The 21,716-nt window shown below is 31.4% G+C and overlaps 3 long non-coding RNA genes across 4 annotated transcripts; 2 read left to right on the top strand and 1 right to left on the bottom strand.

Moving 5' to 3' along the window:
* The first annotated feature begins 2,080 nt into the window (after positions 1-2,080).
* Positions 2,081-6,072, top strand: LOC126878925 (uncharacterized). 2 transcript variants are annotated; one of them, XR_007695883.1, is made up of 3 exons: positions 2,081-2,287; positions 2,982-3,272; positions 5,738-6,072. It is a non-coding gene; the product is annotated as an uncharacterized LOC126878925 (long non-coding RNA). The 2 variants fall into 2 exon arrangements; XR_007695882.1 differs by lacking the exon at positions 2,081-2,287 and having other exon boundaries at positions 2,301-3,272.
* Positions 6,073-8,179: 2,107 nt separating this feature from the next.
* On the bottom strand, positions 8,180-11,559 carry LOC126878924 (uncharacterized). The gene is made up of 2 exons (XR_007695881.1): positions 10,805-11,559; positions 8,180-8,681 (listed from the first exon to the last, which is right to left on the bottom strand). It is a non-coding gene; the product is annotated as an uncharacterized LOC126878924 (long non-coding RNA).
* An 8-nt stretch (positions 11,560-11,567) lies between these two features.
* Positions 11,568-12,535, top strand: LOC126878923 (uncharacterized). The gene is made up of 2 exons (XR_007695880.1): positions 11,568-11,867; positions 12,015-12,535. It is a non-coding gene; the product is annotated as an uncharacterized LOC126878923 (long non-coding RNA).
* Positions 12,536-21,716: the final 9,181 nt, after the last annotated feature.

Raw genomic sequence — 21,716 nt, 5'->3', positions numbered from 1 at the left:
ACCGTCCTTCTCATGGTGGCGAAAATTGGAAGCTCGTCCCACAAGCGTTGCCAGAGTTGGTACAATTGTACCAATTTGATACAATTAACAACCAAACTTGTGATACTAAAGTATCTGAAGTAAAAACTTAAAATTTTGTGATATAATAAATTTGCTTCAAATAACATTAAACGACATTTTTTTATGTTATTGTACAAAATGTGTTGGTTTAGTCATAGCCACCTTTACTTTACAAGCCATGAAGTTGAAACTTGGCAACATCTAAGCGTAGACCGGTTAATTCTGACAGTTCTCATTTATTTTTAAATGTTTTTAAATAATATTCACTGTATTTACAGAAAAACTCAAACATTTTACAATATTTCGTGCTCCAAATTATAAAGAATATTAAAAGGTATGTATATAGAAATGCGTCCACTTAAAATTTTTGTCATTTTTGATGTCTTATATTTACTAAACCTGTTGGCCGATTCAAGTGATTTTTTTAATATGTTATAGCCTGATTCTTTAACAATACCGCTGTAATAATATTGTTGCTAAGCAGTTAATTTTTTATTGTATAACGGGCATTTATAAAATAGTGAAATTAAAACTCAACTATAGCCTCAGGTTTTCTTAACATTCTGTTTTTTATTCATTCTGTCAAAATTTTCAATGTATTTTAAATGTAATCATTTTTTTTCGAATCTTGAAAAATCTAATAAGTATTTTTGAAAAATTTAAACGCAGAATGAAAGATTACTTTATCACCGAGGGCCGAAAGTCCCTTAGAATGAATATTCCATAGGGTGATGCGAACTTTGAAAAAAAAAGACAGTTTAATTCGTACACCCGGTATATATACAATGAAAATTTACTTATTTAGCAACAATATTATTACAGGGGTATTGTTAAAGAATCAGGCTATAACATATTAAAAAATCAATTTAAATCGGCCAACAGGTTCGGGAAATACGAGACATCAAAAATGACCAAATTTTTGAGTGGGCTGATTTCTATGCACGCAAGTTTATATAAATTTCTTTAAGTTTGGTATTTTACATACGGCATACCTACTTATAATTTTTGTTTTTGTAGATGCCAAGCCGTTGCTGTGTGCTAGAGTGCAAAAGCAATTACGATAGCAGTCTTAAAAAGAATGAACAACCAGAAAGCACTTTTTTATTTCCAAAGGATCCAAAGCTGCGAGAACTTTGTTTACAGTGTATCCACAGGAAAAATTTTGTTATTGGAACATCAGCGGTAGTATGTGCCAAACATTTTTATTCTGATGACATCGAGAGAGTTAGAGAATGGGTAGATAAGGAAGGCAACAAACATGTAGAGAAATTAACGAATCCTAAAGTTAAAACCTTCTGCAGTTCCTCGCGGAAAGTGCGAAAAACTTTAAAAGGAAAGGAACAAAATGCAAAATTTTGACGCCTGTCAAAATTTTCAGTGTATTTTAAATGCAATCATTTTTTCGAATTCTGAGAAAACTAATAAGTATTTTTGAAAAATTTAAACGCTGAATGAAAGATTACTTTATTACCGAGGGCCGAAAGTCCCTTAGAATGAATGAAAGGTTGTTTTTGAATGACATATTTGAAACTAAAAATCACACTAAATTTTCTTAATTTTTCGCCCCTGTAACTTATTAAAATAAACATAGAAGTTTTCAGGGACTTTCGGCCCTCGGTCCTAACGTAATCTTTCATTCTGCGTTTAAATTTTTGAAAAATACTCATTAGTTTTCTTAGGATTCGAAAAAAATTAATCCCATGTATATTCTTGTTATTGGTTTTTTTTTGTATAATAAACGTTACTTACAAGGAAGTACTTTTAATTTTATTTTGTACAAACTTCTAATTAATAATATTTTCTTGTTCGACTCAAAAAATACTATAAATTTTACCAGAATTTCTACTTTAAAATTGTGTTTTCAAAAGCGGTAGTCCGAAAGTCGGACTACGCACGTCATCAATTGCGATGTTGCCTTTTTCTCTTCATGGCTTGTAAAGTAAAGGTGGCTATGGTTTAGTACATTTTGTGTCAATATTCCAGTCATTCCAGTGCATTTACAAAAATTTCTCTGGCAACACCGCCTGTGAGTGTTCTACTTACTACATCAACATCAATTATATTTTTCCGTTAATTTTTTTAAAATGCCCATCGATCACGGTTCTTGTGTCGTTTTTGACTGTCTATTTACATGGAGAAATAGTGGAGTCAAATTCTTTCGATTTCCTAAATCCAAAGATAGGCAGGATCAAAGAAAAAAATGGATTAGTGCTATTGGAAGACAAAAGTATGTTAACCCCTCTTTTATCTTTTATCTATTAAATTAAATCATCATCAATGACCACTGGGCACTGACACCCCATGGAGGGCCATGGTCGCCCGTTGGGGTTTCTAGGCTCTAAAGTTTTGCAAGGTGTGGAGACAGCCACAGGCATAAGGCATCAAAAGTTGTAAACGTTACTTATCTAACATAATAATATTACTTTCTTGTTTCTTTTTTAAGGAGGTCTTTTGTGCGTTATGTGTTTTGCTTGCTTGACTACTGTTGCCCATGTTTTCCTTTCTTTTGCTTGTTTTTCCCATTCTCATATTCCTAGGTCTTTTAAATCCTGGTTAATACCATCAATCCATCTCTTTCTAGGCCTACCTCTCGGTCTCTTCCAGTTTATTATTTTCTAAGTACTTTGTTGTATTTCTCTTATAATCATCCTTTCTACGTGTCCCAACCAACTCAGGTGTTTACTTTGTATTTCTTTTATGATAGTCGTTCTGTTTAACACTCGTATTTATTTTGTGGTTCATTCTTATATGCCATTCTCCTGTACAGGTCCATATATTTTTCTTTCTTATCTAAGAAGTTGTTCTCCTTGTTCACTAGTCAAAGTCCAAGTCTGATGCATATATTACTACAGGCTAGATGGTTCAGATTTTTGAAATAAATAAATGTTTTTTTATAATCTTTATATATAACTTGGTTTTAGAGGGGGGCCATTGTCAGTAGACCTATTATAAACAGCGAGACATTTGACAGATTTAAAGACAAACCAGGGTCATTTGAAAATGTTGCACTGGCTAATTAAGAGGGAACCTATATAGGATATAGTAGATGTAGAAATCATTGTATTTTCCCAACAATACCTGGATTTAAAAATTTCTGAAGTGAGAATAGAAGAAATATGTGTGAAAACTGCTAACTTTCAACAATTTCAGAATTGTTTTGTGAGCCATAAATAGGAGTAGATTCCCAACATCCTTGTTTAAAACATTAACAGGTAACATATTTTTCTTTTAGAATATTCTTTTGAAAATGGTCCATTGTTATTGTTAATTTACTATAAATACAGTGGAGTCTCGGTTATCCACCACAAATGGGCAGACGGAAGGGCAGATAAGCTAAAATGGCATTAATATAATATAGAGCAGCATTTCCCAACCGGTGGGTCACGTCATGGCTCTTACAGTAGCTAAGTAGCGTACAGAGTACAGAATAGTGTATCATCATGGGTGAGGGATGGGTCGCGAATGTGAAAAAACATCAGAATTTGGGTCACCAGAGATAAAAGGTTGGGAACCACTGATATAGAGGGTTAAATGAAACATAAGTTTACGTCTATTGTAATGGACTTACTCTTCAAAGTCTTTAATTATGTACTGTATGCTGTATGCACATATTAATTTAAAAAAAAATAAAATAAAACTAGAATCAGTTTAACATTGATTTACATCGGACATTGTAGATAGAATAGTTTAGAATGAGCGAAAAAAACTAGTGATTTTCATCTGCCTTTCCTATGTATCTCGTTTGGATGCTGCTAAGTCTCGCCATCTCTGTAGCTTCATAACATCGACAGCTCTAGCTTCTTCTTGTTACTCAGTATATTAGTGTATTTTATCGCAGCTTCAAAAATTTTCACTTCCTTGTGTGAAACTATACAGGGTGTCCCGAAAAGATTGGTCATAAATTATACCACACATTCTGGGGTCAAAAATAGTTCGATTGAACCTAACTTACCTTAATACAAATGTGCTCATAAAAAAAGTTACAGCCCTTTGAAGTTACAAAATGAAAATCGATTTTTTTCAATATATCGAAAACTATTCGAGATTTTTTATTGAAAATGAACATGTATCATTCTCATGGCAGGAACATCTTAAAACAAAATTATAGTGCAATTTGTCCACCACATAAAAATTGAATGGGGGTTTTGTTCCCTTAAACCCCCCCGAGCTTTTTTTGTATGTTCCAATTAATTTATTATTGTGGTACCATTAGTTAAACACGTTTTAAAAACTTTTTTGCCTCCTAGTATTTTTTCGATAAGCCAATTTTTATCGAGATGCGGCTTCTTTTTTAATGTATTTACCATAAAATTTTTTGGGGATTTTGTTCCTTTAAACCCCCCAAATGTTTGTGTATGTTGCAATTAAACTATTATTGTGGTACCATAAGTTAAACACAGTGTTTTTAATACTTTTTTGCCTTAGTCTTTTTTTGATAAGTCACGTTTTATCGAGATTCGTCTTCTTTTTTAAAATATACCTAAAAATGTAAATTATAAATAAATTTTCAGATTATTAACAGGTCTATACTCGTAGTTAACCATGTGCAAATATGTGGTGGATTCGACACATATTCAAAATATCTTGATAAACACTGACTTATTGAAAAAGTACCAAGCCAAGAGGCAAAAAAGTTTTGAAAAGATTGTGTTTAACTAGTGGTGCCACAATAATAATTTAATTGGAACGTACACAGAAGTTTGGGGGGTTGAAGGGAACAAAACCCCTATAAAATTTTTATGGGGTGCACAAATTTCACTTTAATTTTTTTTAAGATGTTGCTGCCTTAAGAATGCCACATGTCCGTTTTCCATAAAAAATCTCTAAGAGTTTTCGATATATGAAAAAAAAATCGATTTTTATTTTGTAACTTCAAAAGGCTGTAACTTTTTTTGTGTGCACTATTTTATATAGAAAAGTGAGGTTCAATCAATCTATTTTTGACCCCAGAATCTGTGGTATAATTTATGACCAATCTTTTCGGGACACCCTGTATATATTTACTATATAAGCATATAGTAAAATCACATAAGCAATGCAGTAGATGTAAACATAAGTTGACAGCAATGTCGTCATCAGTAATGAATGAGAACTAGATCATATTTCCGTTCAATTTTTGAATAGAAGTTATTTATTTGTAAAATCACGTAAATTATTCATTAATGTAATTAATTTTTTTCACTATCTATGTATTCAGTGATTAGATTAATTTATATACTATACAATAAAAACTAATAATCGAGAAAAGAGAAAAAATGATAAAAATATTTTAATAATATACCGTTATTGTGGAACGAGTAGATAAATTTTGAACATCTTTAACAACTTAAATCATTGTTTACATGCACTGCATTGTTAATTATACGCTAGCTTTCATACTGACCAGGTAAAATAATGTAGAATTTTGGATATAATCATTACATCTGGTACCTTACTTAGTTGCTTCATTTCAAGCCCATTATTTAGCTAATTGAAAATTCGTTCTAACTTTGCAATATGTGTTGACACATCATCTTCAACATACCACAATAAAGAAATGAAATCTGAGCAAAGTTTGAACAACTGATCTTTCGATGAGGCTTCAAACTGTTGCTTCAGAGTGAAATAAATAAATAAAAGACAATAAAGTAATTTAAAAGTAGGTAAAATAAAAGTATATTTCTTTTTATTTTTTCAGAATATAAAGGCCATAAAATTTGGAAAAGAACAAAGAAGAGTCCAAATCATTGGTTAATGATATGTTTTATAGGGACTATATCATATATTTTAATGAAAGAAAAAAATGAGTACTGAACACAAAGCACGATTGTTACAACCAAAATCAAGGCAACTTATAATTAATAAAAAGGAAGGTGTGCCACCTAGTGATCTGGATGCCTTCAGAATTGATCATATATGATGTCGGTATTGAAGAATGCTGGGAACACAATATAAAATTATTAAAAACATTTTATTTGAATAAATAAGTATACTTATACCATTTTTATGTGGAAATAAAGCACTTTAAAATTACATTTTTTTGTTTATTTTATGTATCTAAACATATACATATTGAAGATAGCAAAAATAGAAATTTATTATTTTTATTTTCCAGATTACATGCATAAAACACTTTTGATTTTAAAATGTTACTTGAAACTAATTAAATATATAACTCATTGAATTAATTCATTCACTCATTTTGATTCTACAATATTTACTTCCATAATGAATGATAAAAAGAAAAATCAAAGAAGTGACTAATTATGTTACTGAACCCAATTGGGTTGCAAATTCCTAAGTGGATGTGGTTACCCATATTAAAAGAGTAAATCAATAGAAAGAAAATATGTACCATGATTAGTAAGTCAATCAACATATCAAGGATACCTAATTTATATTTTAAAATAACATACATATAAAATCAGACTTTGGTGTTAATTTTGAGAGTAAATTAAATGTAAGATCAAATATGGGCCATTCAACGAATATATGACTCTCTTGGATTATCTCAACAATGAATATTTTACTGTGCAACATAAGTACGAAAGTAAATGGCTCTAGTAATTATTCCCATAAACAACAATGTAATTTTCAATTTACTTTCGTTTTTCATATTTTGCACAGTAAAATATTCGTTATCGAGATAATCCAAGAGAGTTGTATATTCATAGAATGATCCATACTTTCGGGATGGTATAATGGAGTTTTTTCTAGTGATTTACTGTGGGACCCCTAACATGAGAATGTTGCTGTCATCATTGCATGTGTTTTTTAAAGTCAAATCACATGCTATGATTTTTCTGACATGTATTCTTCCTTTAGCAATTATTGGTTTGGTGTAAATTTAGCAGTTGTTAAAAGAGGTGGTCTATTTTTTGAACTTACACCTGAAGGAACCAAATGGGAAACCAAAAATCATTTATCAGCAATTATTAAGTCACCTGATATCATCTGCTGTAATATACATACTAAATTTTTTACTATCTTCTTGTCAAATAGTGAACCTTACTTGCATAAGTAACTACTCCATTGGGAGCCACTCCAATTAGACATTTTAAAGTATTTCTATGTTTATATGAGCCATATGTTACTCTATCTGTTTTTCCAATTTTTTGGTTAGTTACAATAGATTTTTGTGCAGTCTAAAATTATTCTACAATTTATAAAATTTTTGAATCATGTTGGCATGCAATAAGTTATTTTTATTCCTGCTGTGAATATCCTTCATAATATTTTGAAATAATATTTCATGTAGCATGTTTAAACCAGATTCAGTAGGATGAAATCCTCATTGAAATTTTAAATATAATGCCTAAATCTTCATTCACAAGATTTGGTTTCAATTTCATCACTGTAAATAGTAACGGATCAATTTTAGGTACATTGACCACAGCTCAATCTTGATAACAATTATTTGACATCAGTCTAAACTCATATTATAAACACATAAATACATATTTGTATGATAAACCAGTATAGTTCGTCCGCTCTAACTTTTCCCATGCGTCACAACTTATTTTCAAACAAATTAAGTCAAAACCTAAAGTGAACCGTATGCTGATGTGTGTAGTATATAGTATAAATATACAAAATGTATATACACATCGACGTTCGTTTCACTTTAGGTTTCGACTTAATTTGTTTGAAAATTAAGTCAAAACAGAAAAGTTGTGCCACATGGGAAAAGTTAGAGCGGACAAACTATATAAAAACAAGAAGACAACTACTTTGCAATATTTACTGCTTCTTGAAGTACTTTGACATTCTACAAAAAATCATTTTCAGCTTCCATAGTTGCAACCAAAGGAGTAGAAACTGAGTAGCTTCATTGGCAGTGCCGGGTTGACTTTCTTCTTCACTTCTCACTGGAGAAGTAGGTGGATTTGCAACAAGAGGTACTGGGTCCTGGTAAAGGCCTCCTGGAAAGTACTGACTCATGTTTCATTTTTCACATTTTGAATTTGATTTCTACAAAATTTCAATACATTGTCGTGATCATATTGATGATGAGATATTAAATTCATTTCCAAGTGCCAACATTGGACCAAGAAACAAATTCAACATAACACAGCGAGCCTGAGACCTTTATGGGTTCTTGTATTCTGCTCCTCTGCATCAGTAAAGTAAAAAGGTGAAATTCGGTATAAACACTTTATTTTCTCATTTTATTATGGTCACAATTCAAGATCTACATTTTAGAACTAATAAAGTTATTTTATATAAAAATAGTTTGTCTCTGTTTATAGGCAAGATATAGATTTTAATAAGAAATTTAGCTTGTGGTCTGACGGCTTCTTCCGGTGCTGTCCTGGGTTATTTACACCCCAAGATCTTCTTCAGAGGGTGTCAGATGGTATGTCCAAAAAGAGACAATATGGTCACCTGTGGAACTGTAGAAATGTTGACAATTGCTCTTGCAAATAGGCAATAGTGAATTAACCCAGCCTGAGAGACTTGCTCACCCCTAGAGTATGACATTCGGGTGATACAATTCATTATGGCCTTAAGATTTTCATTGGATAGTTGCCTAGGGAACTGTTACTTTTTCTACGATTCTCATTGAATGGTTGCCTGGGGAACTGTTAATTTTCTATAATACTCATATTTGAAAGTTAGGGCCATGCCCTTCTCCTGGGTGCCTAAAAGAGAAATTGAGATGTAGAGAACACACAGCATAAATTTATGAAGGGCCCCTACCACCCAAGCCAACAAAACCTTAATATACCCTGTCAGCAGTACAGAAAAATTTACAGGTTACTTTTGAACTAAAAGTTATAACAAATGTTTTAATTGAAACACCCCTTAATCAGAAAATAAAATCTTCTGTTAAATTAATTGAATTCCAAATATTTCTATAAAATTAACAAATTTTTAAACCAATAAATGAAACTTGAGAAATTATTATTTAACATAACTGCTGATATATCAATAAATTAGCATTAACAGAAAATAAATACCCCACAAATATTTTCTTTACCTAATTGGATGAATCAAATTATCAGTAGTAATTGCACAAAAGCTCTAAAATTATTGAATTTTTCCCCAGTGACACTTTGACAGTTTTAATTTCACAAGCCAAAGGCAAGTGAAATTATGTCAAAGTGTCACGAGAGCAAACATTCTATATTAATTTCAGAGGTCGAGTGCAATTTGTTGCGATTATTTCATGAATAAAACTGTTCAAAACCAAAATTTTATTGTAATTTATTTATGTTGTAAGTACAAATTAGTACAATTAAACACAAAATTTTTATAAATATTTGATGATTGAAAGTCATCACTTTTATAATTTTTAAACCATTAATTGTCATTAATGTCACTGAATGTATTTTTTCGTAGCAACGAAGGGCATCTCTGACGTAATATACTTAAAGACAGGCAATTATCAAAAATTATCAATTTAATTCAGATTTCTGTAGCTTTCTATTGGTCAGAATCTCCTATGAATGAAATAATCAAACAAATATATTATGCAAATGAGTTAGTCAATTGAATGGTGGGCTACAACAATGTTGTAAAAGCGACATATTGGGTCAAAGTGAGGTTTTAATGTAATATTATTGTATATCCAAAGACCAATGCGAGCATCTTTCAATCTGGCTAAACATATTTTGCCTTCCGTGAGTTTTTCGTACCGCAATGTTGGTATCCGTATGTTCATAAATGGCGTGTCAATGTGTTTTTTTCATCTCCTGCATAATCTCGATTCTGTCGCTTACAACATTGTTGTAGCCCACCATTCAATTAACAAAAATGTGAACAGAGAATTAAGCAATAAAATCAGAAAACCTACTTACCAACTAGGTTTGTTTAGGTTTCACTTGGCAGAGCCTATACAAATAAACCTGAGTGAGACCAGCACATAACATCGTATTTATATGAGCAAAATAAATTACCTGAAGGTCAATATTAGCAGATAGAGAAGTAGGTATTTCTATTAAGACAAAATTACAAAAAATTAAGCACTTAATAAATACGTTTTGGAATAAAATATCTAAAGAGAATGACTGTTTTACTGGAAATAATTTATAATGAAAATGGCAAGCTAAAGTAGTATTTTCTCAATAAAGACTATACTAAATTTACAATTAAGATGCAGTAAAAATAAACAAACCAAGACACGTTAAATGCTACTAGGAGCACTCGCAAATTATAATTTACAATGTATAAATTTTGGAAATAATGATTTGGGATTTACAGTGTATATATATTGTAAATTATGATTCAGGAGTGCTCCTATTAGCAGCATTTAACGTGTCTTGGTTTGTTTATTTTTACTGCATCTTAATTGTAAATTTAGTATATTTGAGATAATGGAAATAAATTTTGGAATTTCAATCAGGCATCACTATCTACATCATAAAATTGAGAATTTATATACCAGGCGGACAAAGAAAATATAAATGGACCAACAAATATATTATCATACTAAAATGAAAATCAACTCAGCGAAATAAGAGGACCTCTATATGCAGAATGGGTCCTTGAAAATAAATTCTAGAAAGTAGATTTGCCCTCTACAGCATTGTAACAGATATTTCAACACAGATATTCAAGTAAAATTACTTACTTTACTCATTTAATTTGGATGTAAAAGTTGATTGTCTGTCAAAAAACCTTTGGTTTTGTTTTGCACAAAAATTGTTGGTCAGAATTCACAAAGTGGCAAGAGCAAACCAACAAAGAATAGACAGATTCTTTCCGTGTGTGAATCATTTATAAAATGATAAATTCAATTCTTTTCTTCACTATATTTTCTTACCTTAGTAATGAAATTCTTCTTTGCAACCAGATCTTTTGGAACAACAAAGAATCTACATATCCCTCTTTCACAACACAATATTTTGTACAATCCGGGACAAAGCACATTACCATTTTTATTATACAAAATAGAATAGTTCACATTCACAAGTTTGTAAACTTTGCTTGGTGAGTATCACTAAAAAACTGTATTTCATAGAAATTTAAGACCGAATTATGGTGGTATTATGTTAAAAACACTATACTTAAGCAGACAAAGCTGCAGAGGAAGCAACATTTCAACTTTATAGGAATTAAAAAGGCTTTGAGATTGAGCAAATTCTGGCTTTGGCCGGCTTTGCAACTTTTGTTTACATTTACGAAGTCCTTGACAGTCGTAACCTCACATTACGGCTGTTAACCTAAATATCTCTTTGGAAGTTTGTATATCGAAATTATATTTATGTATTATATCAGACAATTTCTACCATATATAGTATTTATATCAAATTTCTTATTATGTACTGATACAATTGTACAAAATTAATAGTAATATTTTAAATAATCTCTTGTTTTTGCAATTCGAATAGTAATAATTGGGTGCGTTCGGACGACCACAGCGGCTGGATAGCTGAGCCAGCAGTAGCTGTCAGACGTCACCGCTGGAAGCCAGCCGCTGAGAGATTTACTAAAAAGTCCACTTTACATCAACAATAAATTGAACAATAAATTGACAAAGTTATTCAAGGCCAAATTTGACGTGTTAAAGCACACTTTGACATCTAAGTTTGTTCGTTATAAACTTCACGTGAAGAAAAAGAAAATTGTTCTATTTTTTCATTTATTTGGCGTGAATTCAGTGTCACCAACCTGTGTCCATTTGGCGGGAAGTGGAAGTAGAGCATTTTGTTTATTATTATTTGTTGAGGTTGAGTCTTTCATGTTCATGACAACCTAAAAATTTTGATTGGAAAATGCATATAAGATAAGGGGGTGGGAAAATGGAAATTAGTGGCTTTTTTTGCAGTTCTGTCTGTTAGTTTTGCGTTTTGCTCTGGCTGGGTCTCTTTTGTTTAAACAATTATGTAAGTATTATAAAAACGTTTTCAATTTTCTGTATTCTTTAGGAAACGAATTATTTATGCATATTATTACCTGTAAATAGTAGTACCTATTTCATTTGATTTTTAATTGTAAAGAATAGAAAATTACCATTCATTTTAATTTTTTAGAATCAGCTGAAAGTGGTCTACAAAAAAACCAGGAAGGAAACGTATTATAGCCTTGTTGTGGCTATGAAAGGCAAAAGAAAGATACATACCTATAAAAAGTGTATTGACTAGTTGGAAGAAACTCCACATTGTCAATGCATAATAAGATATTACTTTATAAACAAATATCAAGACCTAGGAATGGAACCTGGATAATATAGTCATCAAGAAGATAGCAGGAAGTCATGAGCAACAACAACTTCATAAGTATGAGAATATTGAGGAAATCCACACTCCTCGATATCTACTACTGGACAAACTAGAAGATTGAAGAGGACAAAGCCCTTTGAACTAGTTTGAGTGATAGGTGATAGTGAAAAGCAGAGCGTAGTGCTTGTGTGCTTGTGTATGTTAGAATAGTGCACGATCTTGTTAGATTAGATAAGAGACGCTATGGGGTAAGCTCTTCATTTTAAGGAACAGTAGTAATTTAGGTTAAATTAAATTTGCTCATTGGTCAGTTATGACCAGATTGTAATTCTCTGATGTTTGGCAAAAAGGGCTTAAGTCAGAATTGCACATCAATAATGTTTTGATGATTTCTGGACCATAAAAAAAGTGTTGCAGACTTACACTGTATGTACCAATAAAAAGAGCCAATTTTTCTGGTCCAGAAATCATCAAAACATTATCGATGTGCAATTCTGACTTAAGCCCTTTTTCCCAAACATCAGAGAATTGCAATGTACAATTCAATACAAATGAATCATCATCCTAGCGATGATTATGGAAAAAAATATATGACAAGATTTTGTGCAATAAAAATGTTTATATTTATCAAGGATGTATTATTTGGTATGGCCACATATACTTCTGGTATATCGTCGGTGATGTGACAATACCTCCCATCTGCTTTTTCATGAATTTTGGAGGAGACGAAAAACCATTTTTAGGGTCATCTCTGTTTTCACATGTAAATTTTGACATGTTTTGTGGTAAATAGATGATTGAATTTATAGGTCTTGGGCCCGCATATACAATTATTATTTATGACCACACCGTTGAAACTTTTTGTACTTGTTATTTTTGTGGAGTCGGACAAATTTTGAGCTTGGCGCATTATGGTAGTGGGGCGTTTTTCTGTCAAGCGGTGACGAAGTTGTCAATTTTATGCAAGAAAAAAATTTACTACCACATTGGTCATTCTATTTTAATCAATGGATTTTATCATATAAACAACGAAAACAATTTTGTCGGACAAAAATATTGGGGCATATGACGCGTCGGACACGCTAAATATGTCAAATTTATGAAAATAATAAATTTATTACCACATCGATAATTTTAACGGTATCTATCATAAAACCTTTTTACAATAATGTGGTAACCTTGTCGGACAATTTTCACGGGGCATATGCGCAGTCGGACACGCCGAAGATGTCAATTTCCTGAAAATTTTTTATTTATTACCACAGATGTCATTTTTGTTTTGTACTGTTCTTTTACATGTGTAATGCATATTGGATCACTTGTCGGACAAAAATAATGGGGCGTTTTGGTACAATTAAAAGAAAAAGTAATTTTTATGCATACAGGGTGTTTGGTAAAGAATGGGCCATAGCTTAACCTCAGGTTCCTGAGGTTAAAATAGGCCGATTTAAGCTAACTTACCTTAGTACAAAGTTTATAATAGCCGAGATACAGGGTGTCAAAGTTAAACTTTTTTTTTATTTATTATTGAATATTTCCTGATAGGTATGAGATAACAACATGAAATTTTATATCTGGGGGTTTCTTGAGTCGAGAAATCTAAATTTCTTACCAAAAATTATGCATTACCCAGAGGGCGCCACATATGCCTTTCAGCACTCATTTATTACGTTCAATTTTTTTTATCCCTCACTCTGTATAATTTTGACATTAAAATTTTTATTTTCCTATTAGTTTTACTTAAAAAAGGTATATTTCTTTCATCTTCCTAAACTCAACCGTTTTCGAGATAAACGCATTTTAAATATGCGATACACCATCATTTTTAGCATAATATCATTGTAGTTACACCCAAAAAATAACTTAAAATTTATGAAAATAATAAATTTATTACCACATGGATAATTTTAACGGTATCTACCATAAAACCTTTTTTCAATAATGTGGTAACCTTGTCGGACAATTTTCACGGGGCATATGCGCAGTCGGACGCGCCGAAGATGTCAATTTCCTGAAAATTTTTTATTTATTACCACAGATGTTATTTTTATTTTGTACTGTTTTTTTACATGTGTAATGTATATTGGATCACTTGTCGGACAAAAATAATGGGGCGTTTTGGTACAATTTAAAAAAAAAATAATTTTTACACATTTTTGACTTCATATTAAATTACGTATTTTTCGGCTCATATTACCCGTATGCGCGCCAATGGTGAATATTAAATTCATTAAATGGTGAATATAAATATTAGATTTTTTGATTTAGAATATAACTACTTATAACCTGATACTTGTGTCGGAAATTTTTTTTAATTGGAAAAAAAACTACAGAACGATGTTTGTCGTTGTTCAAGGAGTATGTAAGCAAATATCAGATCACAATTTTTCTAAAATTCTCCCTCCTGTTGGAAAAATTTTTAAGAAAATTTTGGGTACAGCTCTACGTCATACCCTTTTAAATGTTTTACTTAGCGTGTGTACCAATTTTGAGCTAAATCGATTCAAAAATAACCGAGAAAACTCTTTTAAAATTTTTTGATATTACTTTCTCGTCGATAGCCTAAAAGAATTAAGTTTTCTGTTCGTTTGCCCCAAGATTTTTGTCAAACAATTACATTTTTTGTTTAAGAATATAATTACTTGTAACTTACTACCTTTGTCGGAAAAATGGTTGTAAAGATAAGGGATACACGAATCCAGCATAATTTAAAAGTATAGTTTATCAATAAAAATTAAATTTTTTGTCCGACTTTGGATTTGCCCCAATATTTTTGTCGGATACTTAGATTTTTTGATTTGGAATATAACTACTTATAACCTGATACTTGTGTCGGAAATTTTTTTTCATTTCGAGAAAAAAAAAAAAAAACTACAGAACGATATTTGTCGTTGTTCAAGGAGTATGTACGCAAATATCACATCAAAATTTTTCTAAAATTTTCCCTCTTGTCCGAAATTTTTTTGGGAAAATTTTGGGTACAGCTCTACGTCATACCCTTTTAAATGTTTTACTTAGTGTGTGTATTAATTTTCAGCTAAATCGATTCAAAAATAACCGAGAAAAACTGTTTTAAAATATTTTTGGATAATACCTCCTCGTCCATAGCCTAAAAGAATTAAGTTTCCTGTTCGTTTGCCCCAACATTTTTGTCAGACAATTAAATTTTTTGTTTAAGAGTATAATTACTTGTATCCTACTACTTTTGTCGGAAAAATGGTTGTAAAGATAAGGGATGCACGAACCCAGAATAGTTTAAAAGTATAGTTTATTAATAAAAATTAAATTTTTTGTCCGACTTTGGATGTGCCCCACCATTTATGTCGGGAACTTAGATTTTTTGATTTGGAATATAACTACTTATAACCTGATACATGTGCTGAAATTTTTTTTTTAATTCGATAAAAAAATACAGAACGATGTTTGTCGTTGTTCAAGGAGTATATAAGCAAATATCAGATCACAATTTTTCTAAAATTTTCCCACTTGTCGGAAAATTTTTTAAGAAAATTTTGGGCACAGATCTACGTCATACCCTTTTAAACATTTTACTTAGTGTGTGTACCAATTTTGAGCTAAATCGATTCAAAAATAACCGAGAAAACTCTTTTAAAATTTTTTGATATTACTTTCTCGTCGATAGCCTAAAAGAATTAAGTTTTCTGTTCGTTTGCCCCAAGATTTTTGTCAAACAATTACATTTTTTGTTTAAGAATATAATTACTTGTAACTTATTACCTTTGTCGGAAAAATGGTTGTAAAGATAAGGGATACACGAACCCAGCATAATTTAAAAGTATAGTTTATCAATAAAAATTAAATTTTTTGTCTGACTTTGGCTTTGCCCCAATATTTTTGTCGGACACTTAGATTTTTTGATTTGGAATATAACTACTTATAACCTGCTACATGTGCTGAAATTTTTTTTTTAATTTGAGAAAAAAATACAGAACGATGTTTGTCGTTGGTCAAGGAGTATGTACACAAATTATCAGATCACAATTTTTCTAAAATTTTCCCTCTTGTCGGAAAATTTTTTAAGAAAATTTTGGGTTCCGGTCTACGTCATACCCTTTAAATGCTTTACTTAGCGTGTGTACCAATTTTCAGCTAAATCGATTCAAAAGTAACCGAGAAACACTCTTTTAAATTTTTTTTTTGATAATACCTCCTCGTCGATAGCCTAAAAAAATTAAGTTTTCTGTTCGTTTGCCCCAACATTTTTGTCAGACAATTACATTTTTTGTTTAAGAATATAATTACTTGTAACCTACTACTTTTGTCGGAAAAATGGTTGTAAAGATAAGGGATGCACGAACCCAGCATTATTTGAAAGTATACTTTACTAATAAAAATTAAATTTTTTGTCCGACTGTTGAGTTGCCCCAATATTTTTGTCCGACACTTTGATTTTTTTATTAAGAATATGATTACTTATAACCTACTAATGTTGTCGGAAAAATGGTTTTAAAGGTAAGGGTTGCACGAACCCAGTATTTTTTAAAAGACAATTTATTAATAAAAATTAAATTTTTTATCCGACTTTGGATTTGACCCAATATTTTTGTCGGACACTTAGATTTTTTTATTTAGAATATAACTACTTATAACCTGATACTTGTGTCGGAAATTTTTTTTAATTGGAAAAAAAACTACAGAACGATGTTTGTCGTTGTTCAAGGAGTATGTACGCAAATATCAGATCACAATTTTTTTTAAATTTTCCCTCTTGTCCGAAATTTTTTTGGGAAAATTTTGGGTACAGCTCTACGTCATACCCTGTTAAATGTTTTACTTAGTGTGTGTACCAATATTCAGCTAAATCGATTCAAAAATAACCGAGAAAAACTGTTTTAAAATTTTTTTTTTGATAATACCTCCTCGTCGATAGCCTAAAAGAATTAAGTTTTCTGTTCGTTTGCCCCAACATTTTTGTCAGACAATTACATTTTCTGTTTAAGAATAAAATTACTTGTAACCTACTACTTTTGTCGGAAAAATGGTTGTAAAGATAAGGGATGCACGAACCCAGCATAATTTGAAAGTATACTTTACTAATAAAAATTAAATTTTTTGTCCGACTGTCGAGTTGCCCCAATATTTTTGTCCGACACTTTGATTTTTTGATTAAGAATATAATTACTTATAACCTACTAATGTTGTCGGAAAAATGGTTTTAAAGGTAAGGGTTGCACGAACCCGGTATTGTTTAAAAGACAGTTTATTAATAAAAATTAAATTTTTTGTCCGACTTTGGATTTGACCCAATATTTTTGTCGGACACTTAGATTTTTTGATTTAGAATATAACTACTTATAACCTGATACTTGTGTCGGAAATTTTTTTTAATTGAAAAAAAAAACTACAGAACCATGTTTGTCGTTGTTCAAGGAGTATGTACGCAAATATCAGATCACAATTTTTCTAAAATTTTCCCTCTTGTCCGAAATTTTTTTGGGAAAATCTTGGGTACAGCTCTACGTCATACCCTTTTAAATGTTTTACTTAGTGTGTGTACCAATATTCAGCTAAATCGATTCAAAAATAACCGAGAAAAACTGTTTTAAAATATTTTTGGATAATACCTCCTCGTCCATAGCCTAAAAGAATTAAGTTTCCTGTTCGTTTGCCCCAACATTTTTGTCAGACAATTACATTTTTTGTTTAAGAGTATGATTACTTTTATCCTACTACTTTTGTCGGAAAAATGGTTGTAAAGATAAGGGATGCACGAACCCAGAATAGTTTAAAAGTATAGTTTATTAATAAAAATTAAATTTTTTGTCCGACTTTGGATGTGCCCCACTATTTATGTCGGGCACTTAGATTTTTTGATTTGGAATATAACTACTTATAACCTGATACATGTGCTGAAAATTTTTTTTTTAATTCGAGAAAAAATACAGAACGATGTTTGTCGTTGTTCAAGGAGTATGTACACAAATTATCAGATCACAATTTTTCTAAAATTTTCCCTCTTGTCGGAAAATTTTTTAAGAAAATTTTGGGTTCCGATCTACGTCATACCCTTTTAAATGCTTTACTTAGTGTGTGTACCAATTTTCAGCTAAATCGATTCAAAAGTAACCGAGAAACACTGTTTTAAAATTTTTTTTTGATAATACCTCCTCGTCGATAGCCTAAAAGAATTAAGTTTTCTGTTCGTTTGCCCCAACATTTTTGTCAGACAATTATATTTTTTGTTTAAGAATATAATTACTTATAACCTACTACTTTTGTCGGAAAAATGGTTGTAAAGATAAGGGATACACGAACCCAGCATAATTTGAAAGTATACTTTACTAATAAAAATTAAATTTTTTGTCCGACTGTCGAGTTGCCCCAATATTTTTGTCCGACACTTTGATTTTTTGATTAAGAATATAATTACTTATAACCTACTAATGTTGTCGGAAAAATGGTTGTAAATAAAAAAATTTCAGGAAATTGACATCTTCGGCGCGTCCGACTGCGCATATGCCCCGTGAAAATTGTCCGACAAGGTTACCACATTATTGTAAAAATGTTTTATGGTAGATTCTGTTAAAATTAGCCATGTGGTAATAAATTTATTATTTTCATAAATTTGACATATTTAGCGTGTCCGACGCGTCATATGCCCCAATATTTTTGTCCGACAAAATTGTTTTCGTTGTTTATATGATAAAATCCATTGATTAAAATAGAATGACCAATGTGGTAATAAATTTTTTTCTTGCATAAAATTGACAACTTCGTCACCGCTTGACAGACAAACGCCCCACTACCATAATGCGCCAAGCTCAAAATTTGTCCGACTCCACCCAAATAACAAGTACAAAAAGTTTCAACGGTGTGGTCATAAATAATAATTGTATATGCGGGCCCAAGGCCTATTACTACAAAACATGTCAAAAAATATCATATGAAAACAGGAGGTGACTGTAAAAAAAGTTTTTAGTCTCTCTTACAAAACGGTGAACAGAGGTGACAGTTAATAGAGAGACAGATAATCGAGGTTCTACTGTATAGTGAAATTTGGACACCCGACACCCCATACAAATTTTATGGGGGTTTTGTTCGTTTAAACCCCCCCAAACTTTTGTGTAAGTTACAATTGAATTATTATTGTGGTACTATTAAACACAATGTTTTTAAAACTTTTTTGCCTCTTAGTAGGTACTTTTTTGAAGTCAGTTTTTATCGTGATATTTTGAATATTTGTCCAATCCATCACATATTTGTATATGGTTAAGTACGATTGTAGAGACTAATAATATGAAAATTTATTTATGATTTACATTTTTAGGTATATTTTGAACCATTTTAAAAAGAAGCCATATCTTGATAAAAAGAGCTTTATCGAAAAAATAGAAAGAGGTAAAAAAGTTTTAAAAACACAGTGTTTAACTAATGGTACTGCAGAAATAATTTAATTGGAACGTACCCAAAAGTTTGGGGGGGTTAAAGGGAACAAAACCCCCATAAAATTTTTATCATCATCATCATCATTGGCTCGACAGCCCTTTCTGGGTTTTGGCCTGTTCCAGGATTCTTCTCCACTCTGATCTGTTTCGTGCTTTTTTTCTCCAGTTTTTTATTTTTAAGGTTTTTATATCATTTTCTATTTGTTCTAAATATCTCAGCTTCGGTCTTCCTCTTGTTCTTTTTCCTACTGGCATCTGTTTGAATATTTTGTTTGGTATTTCGCCTTCTTCCATTCTTTCTACATGTCCCATCCAACGCAGCCGTCCTATTTTAATGAATGTTATGATATCCGGATCCTGGTATATTTCATATAGTTCAAAGTTGTACCTTCTTCGCCAAATTCCATTTTCTTTTGTGCCCTTATATATGTGTCGCAAGATTTTTCTTTTAAAGGTGGCTAGCAATGTTTCCTCTCTTTTAGTGAGTGTCCAGGTTTCTGAGCCGTATGTGAGTACCGGTCTTATTAGGGTTTTGTATATTTGGCATTTTGTTTTCCTTGCGACGTTGTCTGATCTTAGTAGCCGAATTAAGCCATGGTAACTTTTATTGGCAATAAATATTCGCCTCTTCACTTCCTCTGCTACGTTATTATCAGATGTGACTAGGGATCCCAAGTATGTAAAGTTTTTTACCCCCTCAATGTTGTATTCTCCTATTGTTATATTTTGTGGCTGCCTTATTTCTGTGTTTTTACTTACCTGCATATATTTTGTTTTGTTCTGGTTGATTTTAAGGCCACTATTTTGTGCAGCTCGTTCTATTTGATTGAATGCCTCTATCATTTTTACATTAGTTTTTTCAAAGGTAATAGGAAGATCAATACTTCATATCGACCGTTAAGTACCAATACCTTCTATCTAACGACAAGTAAATTTTACAGGAGAAGCAAAAAACTTATTTAATTTTGCTCTGCCAATCAGAATAATTTAATATATGGACTTTCTACTTTTTTATGTATAAGATTATCGTACCTCACATATTTGATTTTGAAAGAGCTTTTGAAAAAGACAGTTTGTCAGTTAGGAGGTATTGTTTTTCTCTGTTACTTGAAATATATGTGTTTAATGGAAGATAGGAGGTCTTAAATGTAATTAAAAAATGAATTAAACTCAAAAAACTTTATTATTATTATTAATGATATCAACACATTAAGACTTCTGAGATAGTGAGTCATAGAATGTATGACAGTCTTGCGGTAACACAGTTTTCAATTGTTGTAAATGAGAGTACTTCGTAGAACTAATAGGTAGCACTTTGTCATGCAAGGGAGTATAAATCGGTTCAGGAATAATTTTAGGTCTTATGGGCAACTCACTCCACTCATCATCAAAGTTTAGTTTATATTGTATTTTTCCATCTATGGTATACAGTAAAGCCCTCAGATCTGTTACAACAGGATCTCCTACTTTACGACCTGGCCTAATGGAAGTGTATCGCCATGTGTCCTCATTTGCGTAATTTTTAAAAAATTGATAGTCAACCAATTTCACTTCATACGGAAATGGCTTACTTCTTGCTTCCTTAGTAGCAGAAGCATAATCGCTCGGAAGATGAATCTCACGATGCTTCAATTTAGTCTCGATAGCGCTGTGGACCGAGTCACACTCCATTTGAGTGTGACCCGGTTCTAAAAACTTTTGGGTTATAACTATCTGATATTTTACAGAAAAGGCAGATAATGCGTTAGACAAAATGTTATTCCGATTTTGGTATGTGCAGCCATCTGAAAATATTACTATAGGTAACCTGTTGGCGAGACAGTGTTGTGACAAGTAATCTAAAAGGAAGTTAACAAATGTGCTTGCTGTCAAGTCACTGGCAGTTTCGTCAAACCAATAGCATGTTGCATGATGAGTGACCAAATTGTAGACCGTATAGTTGTGACAACTTAACTTCGTTTTGAAGTAGAGGGCACTTGCAGTCAGATAAGGACACACTTTGACAGCTTCAAGATCCATTGTAAGAAGATTAAATTCACCAGCTTGTGCTTTTTCCTTGTCATGTTCTTTCTCGGCTCTTGCTCTTGATTTACGTTGAATATGATCT

The sequence above is a fragment of the Diabrotica virgifera genome, chromosome 1 (genome assembly GCF_917563875.1).
Source record: "Diabrotica virgifera virgifera chromosome 1, PGI_DIABVI_V3a".
NCBI lineage: Eukaryota > Metazoa > Arthropoda > Insecta > Coleoptera > Chrysomelidae > Diabrotica > Diabrotica virgifera.
This window is presented reverse-complemented; position numbering and strand designations above follow the sequence as displayed.